The following is a 10,109-nucleotide window of genomic DNA, read 5'->3' on the forward strand; positions in this document are numbered from 1 at the left end:
CACCCTGAAAGACATTATACCTTACGTCCCTCTTCCTTTCCTGAGAAATCCGAAAACTCCATCTACGGCCGCAGACAAGATGCTCACCCAGTCCCTGCAAAGTGATCTCATCATCTGCCCGATTGAGACAAATTCCATTGGCATCTTACCTGGGATACAGCAAAACCAGTGAAAAAGAGAAACCAAATAAAGTTCAGTCTTCAATACAGTCAGGGATTCCAGGAAAATACACCGCATCTGGAATAAAGAAAGCCATACTGTTAAACCATCCCACCGCCTCTGAACACTCATTACAATGTGACTGACCTGAAAACCTACAAGGAAGAGAAGCAGCATACAACACCACTCTCTACTATACACACTACTAAACCTCACCTGGTCCTGAAAGTCTTACCATCTCCAACTTCATACCTCCGATTCTCTAAATGGGATAACATCTCTGCCCCAGGAGCTGAGCCGCCTCCAAAGCTGCAATCGACGGAAGGACCGGCATAGCTCTGACCCTGGAGAAGCCCAGCGGCAGAATGAGCTTCCCCAGCAGAGGCCCTGGTTCCTGTACCCTGGGCGCTGCCCACCCCCCTTCCCACCATCACTGAGGAAAGGGGTCAGGCCCACCGCCAGAAGGCATAAAGTCTGCCAGAGGAGCGGCTGCTCCTTTTCTCACGTGCTTGACGATTACAGCATGCAAAACACCAAAACGGAGAAAGCAGCCCTTACAGGAAATGGCAATACATGCTCTTTTACTACAGCTACATCACTTGTGTCAGCAATGGGACCGGCTAGAGAAGTAAACTTAAACTTTTGCAGGGCGTAGATAGAGATACATGTCATGCTAACCTACACAGGAAAGTAGATCATTAAGCGCAATAACAATATTTTTTATCAAGACTCAACATGCTTTAGATTCCTCGTAAAAGAAACCCCACAATGGGTCATACAGCACTTCTAACGAGACCACGCATATTACCCAACTTCTGCCAGAACTGTATTCTGGATAGGACCGACAGTCAGATTGCAAGCAGAGGCTTGTACGCTGCCTGTAATACAGCGGCTGAGAAAGAACTGATGCTTTGGGCCGCCGCTCTCCTCGGCTGAGTCCACTCCGGTACCCTAACTGTCATTGCTGTTGCAGTTTAGGTTGGGCATTAAAACAAGCAACAGATGCTCCCTTTTAACTTCTCTCTCGAGGGAGGAAAGAATGAGAGGCATTTATCGATTGAAAAAGGAGCTAAGCTGTAATGAAATATTAACAGAAAAATAATACCAACAAAAGACAACAGTAACAAGAAAACAAGGAAATATATACAACATATACACAACACGGTATCAAGCTCCCAGGGTGACCATCGCTTCACTGGCAGGCACAGGGAAAGTCTGATACTGGAGTCAGCAACGGATGGAGACTGGAGTCCGGGTCTGGTGGCGCAAACACATGAATCGGGATGAAAGGATGACAAACGGACAGAGAAGTCCTCGGACGCCGGGCGTTGAAGGAAAGGTACCAACCCCTTCGATCCCTCTAGCTTTTATACTGAGCACGATGAGGATGGGATGGAATACCCCGTCAGTCGGATTCACGTCACCGGTCCTGCCTGCTCTTCACCATGGGTGCAACCCCTCTACGCTCTTGCACTTCCGACCCTCCAACATGGTGTGCACAGTTACCTAACAGAGGTTGTTACAGCAATAAGTATAAGCAAGAACCTCTCCGCATAGCATCCCTGGGCATTAAGTGTAAATATAAGGTCTTAGCACTTTGGAAGCTGATACTACCTGAAAAATACATCATTATCTTCAGAGAGTTCAGTTAGAAGAGATTTACCTGAAAAGTAAAATTACTGAAAGGAAAACTGGCTCTGTTGTACCTCAGACCAGCACATTCACACATAGCTATGCAACCTCACATTCACATGAAAAAAAAAAAAAAAGAGTACCCAACTATCTTCATAGAGGCGCCAGTCACATCTTCTCTCTAATACCACTTGCCGAGCCACCTCTGTACAGCGCTCCTCTTGGCTCCCCTGCATCACCCTGCACATCTCATCTCTCTGCATCTAAAGAGAGAAGAAAAAAAAAATCAAAAACATTACCCTGATGCAGAGCTTAATTCCAAAGGTCTTGTTTCTACTTCGGAATACTGTTCGATTAGATCCAACTACAGCCTGCCATCAAAAAAAAAAACAGCAGCCCACAAACATTACACCCCACACAAAGCAGCCTGAACATCTTTGAGATATTATCTCCTTCGCTATCCGTGAACAGCCTCTCTGATGTAGCTCTGCTTATGCCAACACCCACTAATGAAACACCCATCCACCCAACCTACTGAGAGCAAATCAATTCCTGATGACTATGCAACCTTTGCCTCAGTCTCGACAGATCCACATATTAACTATAGACTCTCATCACTATTCTGCCTGCCCTGGACTCTACACACCCAGGCAGGGGGGCTCCAAGCCAGACACACACACACAAACACAGCCCAACACTACACAGAACGCTAAAAACAATGCGCCTCAAGGATGAGAGAAAACTCTCAGCAAGAAGGATGACACTGGGACTGAAGTCACCGTTGGGGAAGGAGACCTAGAGACTGTGGTGGTGATGTGAAGAGGCTCTACGGAAGCCCCTGAAACGAAGTTTAGAACATCGTCTGTGATAACAAGGGACTGTCGAGACCAATAAGATGTATGCGCAGGAAGCCTGGCTTCAAGACCTAAGAACATAATGACATAGGGAAGAAGTCCCAGTCGCAGAAGTGGGCCGTCCAGAAGCTTCCGAGCCGCAAGAACAATGCATGCTTTAAGCTTCTAACGGAAGAAGAGCGGCAGCCGAATGGTGCTGTGCCCATGGGTGCGGGTGTTCCAGACCCTAGGGATGGCGCCTGAGGCACCATGCCGTGCTCCTGGAGCTTAAAGATGACCTTGAGACCCGAGAAGGGTCTAAGACACAGAACACAGGCCACACGAAAGACAGGACAACACACACAGGCTGGAACCGCCCTGCCCGGGAATGCCAAACAGTAAGCCACATCCCTTACGTGCCTAAAGGAGACTGCGCTCCAGGACAAACCTCTCCCCTATGCCAACTTCAAAGACACCTTTTTGCAGTTCTCAACCTTGTCCCCTCTCGGGCGCCAGTCTCTCAACTTAGCTTTCGGAGGGCCAGGGGCCCGAATCCATCCTTGAGGTAGTCCACAGAAAACAGCCATCCAATACGTTCCTGTGGTCACCAGCTTCCTCCTCTTCCTCTGCAAAAGAAAAGGAAAAAACATTACCCCAAAATCAGCCACAGCACCAGCAATAAGCATCCTGAGAGGAGATACCAACCTCTTCCACAACATCCTCAGCCTCATGAACGCCAAGACATTCTGCTCGACCGCTCCGTGCCAATTCCAGAGTCTGACGCTGCGGCAACAGTTATTCACAGCACCTAAGAGACCAAGAAATGCAACATTAGCACTGCGCTTCTGCCAAACCACCAGTCCCGTGCTCCTCCTCGATACTATCCGGCTCACCTCAAATGCGAGAGCCTAGAACACACCAGGCTCCGGCAACACACAAACCCAACTGCAATACCTGTCCCAGAAGGACTCGTGAACCCAGCTCCCTTTTCTAGCCCTCCCCCAGTGCCAAGCCCCTCTCTTCTCCCTGACCGATCAGGGAAGGAGCCCCACTTCTTCCCCACAGCTCCTACCCTTTATTTGCCAGCCTGAACACCCAGCGTCGGACGCTTCTCGGGAGCCACTCTTCCCAGCCTCTCCCTGCGTTCCGCCACCACCTCCTATCTTCTGTCTTCCCACGGACTCCGGGCTCTACTACAGACCCACAGAGTCAGCGAAGCCCTGACCCGACCTACAACAGGGGCCTGCCGCAAGCCACAAAGGCTCCAGGGACACGGCGGTACCCTGCGCACTCTGGGGGAAGGCGACGAGGCACCCCGCATCCTGCAATATGTTATGCCTTATGTCCCTGCTGCTTTCCTGAGAAGTGTGAAAACTCCATCTACGGCTGCAGACAAGATGCTCACCCAGGCCCTGCAAAGTAATCTCATCACCTGCCCGATTGAGACAAATTCTATTGGCACCTTACCTGGGATACGGCAAAGCTAGTGGGGAAAAACAAACAAACAATAAAGTTCCATCTTCAATACACTCAGGGATTCCAGGAAAATACGCCGTGCCTGGAAAAAGAGAAAACTGTACCCTTAAACCATCTCACCGCCCCCGAATGCTCATTACAACATGACTGACCTGAAAAACCCCAAGGAAGAGAACCAGCACATGAGGCTGCTGTCTACTATACATGCTGCCAGACCTCACCTGGTCCTCAAGGTCTTACCACCTCCAGCTTCCTACCTGCTATTCTCTAAATGGGCTAACATCTCCGCCCAAGGAACTGAGCCAGCTCCAAAGCTGCAATCGACTGAAGGACCAGCAGAGCTCTGACCCTGGAGATGCCTGGCAGCAGAATGAGCTGCCCCAGCAGAGGCTCTGGGTTATATACCCCGGGCCCTGCCCACCGCCCTTCCCACCAGCATCTGGGAAAGGGGCTGGGGCAACAAGGCATAGAGCGTGCCAGAGGAGCAGCTGCTCCTTTCCTCACAGGCCTGAGAAGTACAGCATGCGAAACACCAAAACAGAGAAAGCGACCCTTAGAGGAAATGACAATACGTCCTCTTTTATTACAACTACATCAATTGTGTCAGCAATGGGGCCCAGTAGGTAAGTAAACTTAATTAATCTTTTGCAGGGCATAGACGTAAAGAGAAAGACGTCATCCTGACCTAAATAGGCAAGAAGATCATTAAGCATAATAACAATATTTTTAAATCAAGACTCAATGTCCTTTAGTTTCCTCGTAAAAGAAACCCCACAACGAGTCATACAGCATTTCTAGCAAGACAACACATATAACCTGACTTCTGCCAGAACTGTGTTCTGGATCGGACCGGCAGACAGAGCGCAAGCAGGAGCTTGTACGCTGTCTGTAATGCAGTGGCTGAGAAAGAACCAAGGCTTGGGGCCGCCGCTCTCCTCGGCCGAGTCTGCTCCCGTGCCCTGTCTGTCCTTGCTGTTGTGCCTTAGGCCGCGCAGTAAAACAAGTGACACGTGCTCCCTTTTAACTTCTCTCCTGATGCAGGAGAGAAGAGAGCGAGACTTAGGGACTGAAAGATAAACTGAACTGTAATGAAATCTTAACAGCAAAATAATACCAAGAAAAGACAACAGTAACAAGAAAATAATTAAATGCATACAGGACATACACAACCCGATACGTAACTCCCAGGATGACCACTGCTTCACTGGCAGGCACGGGGAAAGTCCGGGACAGCACTCAGTGACAGACTGGAACCGGATTCCAGACCCGGTTGCATAAATGCACAGATCAGGGTCAAAGGACAATGAACAGACAGAGGAATCCTCAAAGGCCAGACAACAGGTACCAACCCCTTCGATCCCGCTGCTTTTATACAGAGCGTGATGATGATGGAATGCAATACCCCATCGGTCAGGTTCGGGTCACCGGTCCCGTCTTCTCTTCACCGTGGGTGCGATCCCTCTACACTTTTCTGCTTCTGACGGGGCATATATAAAAGTTAGCTGCACTGTGCTATTATAGGAATAAGTATAAGCAAGAGCCTCTCTGCACGGCATCCCTTGGCATTAAGTGTAAATATAAGGTCTTGGCGCTCTGAAGGCAGATACTACCTGAAAAATACGTTATTATTTTCAGAGAGTTCAGTTCATTGGAAGAGACTTACCTGCAAAGCAAAGTGACTGAAAACAACACTGGTTCTGTTGAACCTCAGTCCAGCACTTCCACGCATGGCTACGTAACCTCACATTCACATGAAAAAAAGTGGCCAAATGTATTCGTGGAGCCGCCGGTCACATCTTCCCTTTAATACCTCAGCCTAAGCTACCTTTGTCCTGCGCTCCCGTCGGCTCCCCTGCGTATCCCTGTCCATCTCATCTCTCCGCATCTGAAAAAAAAAAAAAAACAACACACCAACATCAAACATTACCCTGATGCAGAGCAGTAGCTTTATTCCAAAGGTCTCCTTTCTACTTAGGAACCCTGTTCACATAAGTCCAACTACAGCCTGTCATCCAAAAGAGAGAAGCCTGCAAACATTACACCCCACACAAAGCAGCCTGAACATCTTTGAGATACTGTCCCCTTCACTAGCCGCAAACACCCTCTCCGACTTGGCTCTGCTTATGCCAGCGCCTGCTAATGAAACACCCGTCCACGCAGCTTCTCGAGAGCTAATCGATTAGAGACGACTGAGCAACCTTTGCCTGGGTCTAGGCAGATCCTCATATTCACTACAGACTCTCATCGTGATTCTGCCTACCCTGTACACTACACGCCCGGGCAGGGCAGCCCCGAGCCAAACACACACAGACTGACGCTACACAGAACACTATGAATGACGCGCCTCAAGGATGAGAGAAAACTCTCAGCAAGAAGGATGACACCGGGACCAAAGTCACCATCGGGCAAGACGACCTGTGGCACTGTGATGGTGACGATGTGAAGAGGCTCCACAGAAGCCCCTGAAACGAAGTGTAGAACTTCACAGTTCCTGAGAAGGGACTGTCGAGCCTGACAAGATGGACATGCAGGAAGCCTAGCTTCAAGACCTAAGAAGAACATAACGACACAGGGAAGAAGCCCCAGTTGCTAAAGTGGACCGTCCGGAAAGTTCCAAGACGCAAGACCGATGCACGCTTTAAGATTCTAATGCAACAAGAGAGGCAGACGGTTGGTGCTATGCCCATGGGTGCAGGCGTTTGACACCATAATGATGGTACCCGATGCACATTCCATGCTCCTGGAGCTTAAAGATGATCTCGAGACCCAAGAAAAGGTCTAGAATGCAAAACACAGACAACACAATCGACATGGCAACACACACAAGCTGGAACTGCCCTGCCCAGGATGCGTTAATGTAATACTGGACAGTAAGGTACATCATTTACCTGCCCAAAGGAGACTGTGCCCCGGGACAGCCCTCCCCGCTACGCTAACGTCAAAGACCCCATTACACAATTGTCAGCCTCCGCCCCTTTCCGGTGCTGGTCTCTCAACTTAGCTTTTGGAGGGCTACCATCTGATTCCATCCTTGACGTAGTCCACAAAACACAACCATCCGATACGTTCTTGCGGTCACCGGCTTACTCCTCTTCCTCTGCAAAAGGAAAAGAAAAAAATAATCCCAAAAGCAGCTACAACACCAGCAATAAGCATCCTGAGAAGAGACGACGACCTCCTCCACAAAACCCCTCGAGCCTCCTGAACGCTGGTGCAGTCTGATTGCCTCCTCCGCACTGATTCCAGAGTCGGATGCTGCAGCGACAGTTATTCACGGCACCTAAGAGACCAAGAAACACAACATTTGTACTTCACTTCTGCCAAACCACCAGTCCTGTGCTCCTCCTCGATACTATCCAGCTCACCTCAAATGCGAGAGCCTATAGCAGACCAGACACCATCAACAACCAAACCCAATGACAAAACTTGTCCAAGAAAAATGTATGAACCCGCCTCCCTTTCCTAGCCATCCCCTAATGCCAAAACTTTAGAAACTCCCCCCCTTCTCCTGAACCATCAGGGAAGGAGGCTTACTGCTCCCCCACAACTCCTGCCCCTTATTTTCCAACTGCTCCTCAGGACCTGCTCTTCTGAGCCCTACCCTGTGTTTGGCAGACACCTCCTGTCTTCTGCCTTCACAGAGACTCCGGGCTCTGCTACAGACCTGGAAAACCAGGAAAACTGTTACAGAACCTACCGGTAACCGCCTGCAAACTGCAAAAGCTTCAGGGCCACTGTGATACCCTACATGGTCTGGAAGAAAACAGTGAGCCGTCCCTGCTGTTATGACCCTGTTGCTTTCTCAAAGCAGATAAACTCAATATATGGATACATACAAGACAGTCACGCTAAATCCTGCTCCAGTATCTCATAACACATCTGATTGAGACTAACAAAAACACCAACTAACATAGTGTACATCAAAATTAGAAAAGAGCACAAAGTTTTATCTTCAATGAAGTCAGAAATTACAATAAAACACACCACCTGCCATAAGCAAAAAGAGAACACATACTATTAAACCATTTAAACAAACTAAATGCTCCCTATAAAACTAAATATATGGGGGAAAAAAAAAAAAAAAAAAACAAACATACATCTCCACTTTCTATGGCAAACACCCTTACATTGAAAAATCTTACCTCTGATGTCTTACCTATACTAGTTTAAACACTAAAACAAGCCTTCCCAAACAGCTGCACAAGCTCTAAAACAACGCTTAAGAAACATCAGAGCTCTAACCGTGGAAAAGCCCAGCACCAGAATGAGCTCCTGACCTGAAGCTGTGGCTCATATACCCCGGGCCCCGCCTGTGGCCCTGAGGCCCCGCCCACCATCTTTCCCACAATCCCCTGGGTAAAGGGTGGGGCCAACCCCCAGAAGCATAAAAGCAGCTGAAGGTGCAGTAGGTGTTGTTATTTGCTTTAAGTTTATGAACTACAAAGTACTGAAGAGTAACCCTTGCTAGAAAAAACATTATCTGCTTGTCCTCTGCAGCTACATCTATTACATCAATGATATGTCCAGGTAAGCAATTAAATTATTTTTTTACAGAATGTAGATAGAAAAAAAATAAATGTCAGACTAATCTCTATAGCAAAGTAGCTTATTCAATGAAATGATAACATTTTTATTAAAACTTACATACTTAAGTGTCCTTCAAGAAAAAAAATACAAACCCAAAACCAATATATTACTGTGGGGTCATTCCTTATTTCTAGCGAGACCATGTGCACTACTGAACTTCTGCCAGCAAGCCCTTCTTGGATGGGAGTGAGTAACAGAATCAGATTCTGTAAGAAAACTTTCTCAAAAACATTTTCCTCTGTGAAATAAGGTATTTACTGTAAATTACTGGCAATTTCAAGTCATGTTGATAATCTCTCTTTGACTTTTTACTCAACAGCGCTACTTGAGTCCCAACATACAGAAAGCAACAAAAAAGTATGGAAATACAAGTGACGTATTTCCTGAACCTGCATAAAACGCCCTAATTAACATCTAAGTAGCTAGAAGAAAAACAAATTGTAAAAGGCAGCAAAAATCATCATAGTGGACATATGGATTGAAGTAGATGAAGGCTAAGAGGAGATCTGAGACTATGGTGGACATCTTTAGGAAACCCAATACAAAGTAGAAAAACATTATACCACAGAAACCAAACACAAGGCTCTAGACCACATAGATGACTTTGGAAAAGGTTCTCACAGAAAAAGATGCGTTATTGCATAGATTAGAGAGGTCCTGAAGGAGCCAGAGAAACTAAATATATCTTGGGATGCGATGAGATCAACAGGGAATCGAGCAAAGTACGATTGTCCTCAGGGGACCGACTTCAGGCGCACCAAAAGCAAGAAAGAATAGGAAGACTGATGGCGTTAACCGTTGCAAACTTGGGAAAGGTTCTGAAGGGGAAAAAAGGGGTGCAAAGTGCGCTCCAGAGCTAAAATGAGGTTCTAGTGCTTAAGGGATTGTCGCGATTTTGTCCAGATTGGCCAATCAGAACAACAGATGGCCCTTCCCCCCCCCCCTCAGAAAGGAGAGGAAGAATTAGGAGACTTATGAGTTTAGAAAAAGAACTAAACTACTTCAATTTTTATTGTTCGGTTATTATTTACTATTCTCTTATTTAATATTATTTTCATTAAAGAAAAAAGTATTGTATATATATAAAACCATATCCAGCTCCCAGGATGACGATCACGTCACCAGCAGACACAGGGTAAGTCCCAGACTGGAGTCAGTGACAGACAGGAGCTGAATTCCAGAACTAGAGTCAGGAGTGCTCGGATCGGGATCAAAGGCGGACAAACAGTGTCCTCTTCAGATGTCGGCCATTAAAGAAAAAGCGACCCAGAACCCTCTTGCCCCTTTGATCCCTCAACTTTTATACTGAGTGTGATACAGATAGGATGGAATACTCTGTTGGTCAGTTTTGGGTCACCTGTCCCATCTGCTTCTCCCTGCAGGTGTGACCCCTCTATGCTTCTCTGCTTCTGACCCTCTAAT

The 10,109-nt window shown here is 47.4% G+C and overlaps 1 long non-coding RNA gene across 1 annotated transcript; it reads right to left on the bottom strand.

Moving 5' to 3' along the window:
* Positions 1 to 5,545: 5,545 nt before the first annotated feature.
* LOC141750261 (uncharacterized) lies at positions 5,546 to 8,515 on the bottom strand. The gene is made up of 3 exons (XR_012589624.1): positions 7,276 to 8,515; positions 7,098 to 7,197; positions 5,546 to 5,985 (listed from the first exon to the last, which is right to left on the bottom strand). It is a non-coding gene; the product is annotated as an uncharacterized LOC141750261 (long non-coding RNA).
* Between the last annotated feature and the right edge of the window lie 1,594 nt (positions 8,516 to 10,109).

The sequence above is a fragment of the Larus michahellis genome, chromosome 12, assembly GCF_964199755.1.
Source record: "Larus michahellis chromosome 12, bLarMic1.1, whole genome shotgun sequence".
NCBI lineage: Eukaryota > Metazoa > Chordata > Aves > Charadriiformes > Laridae > Larus > Larus michahellis.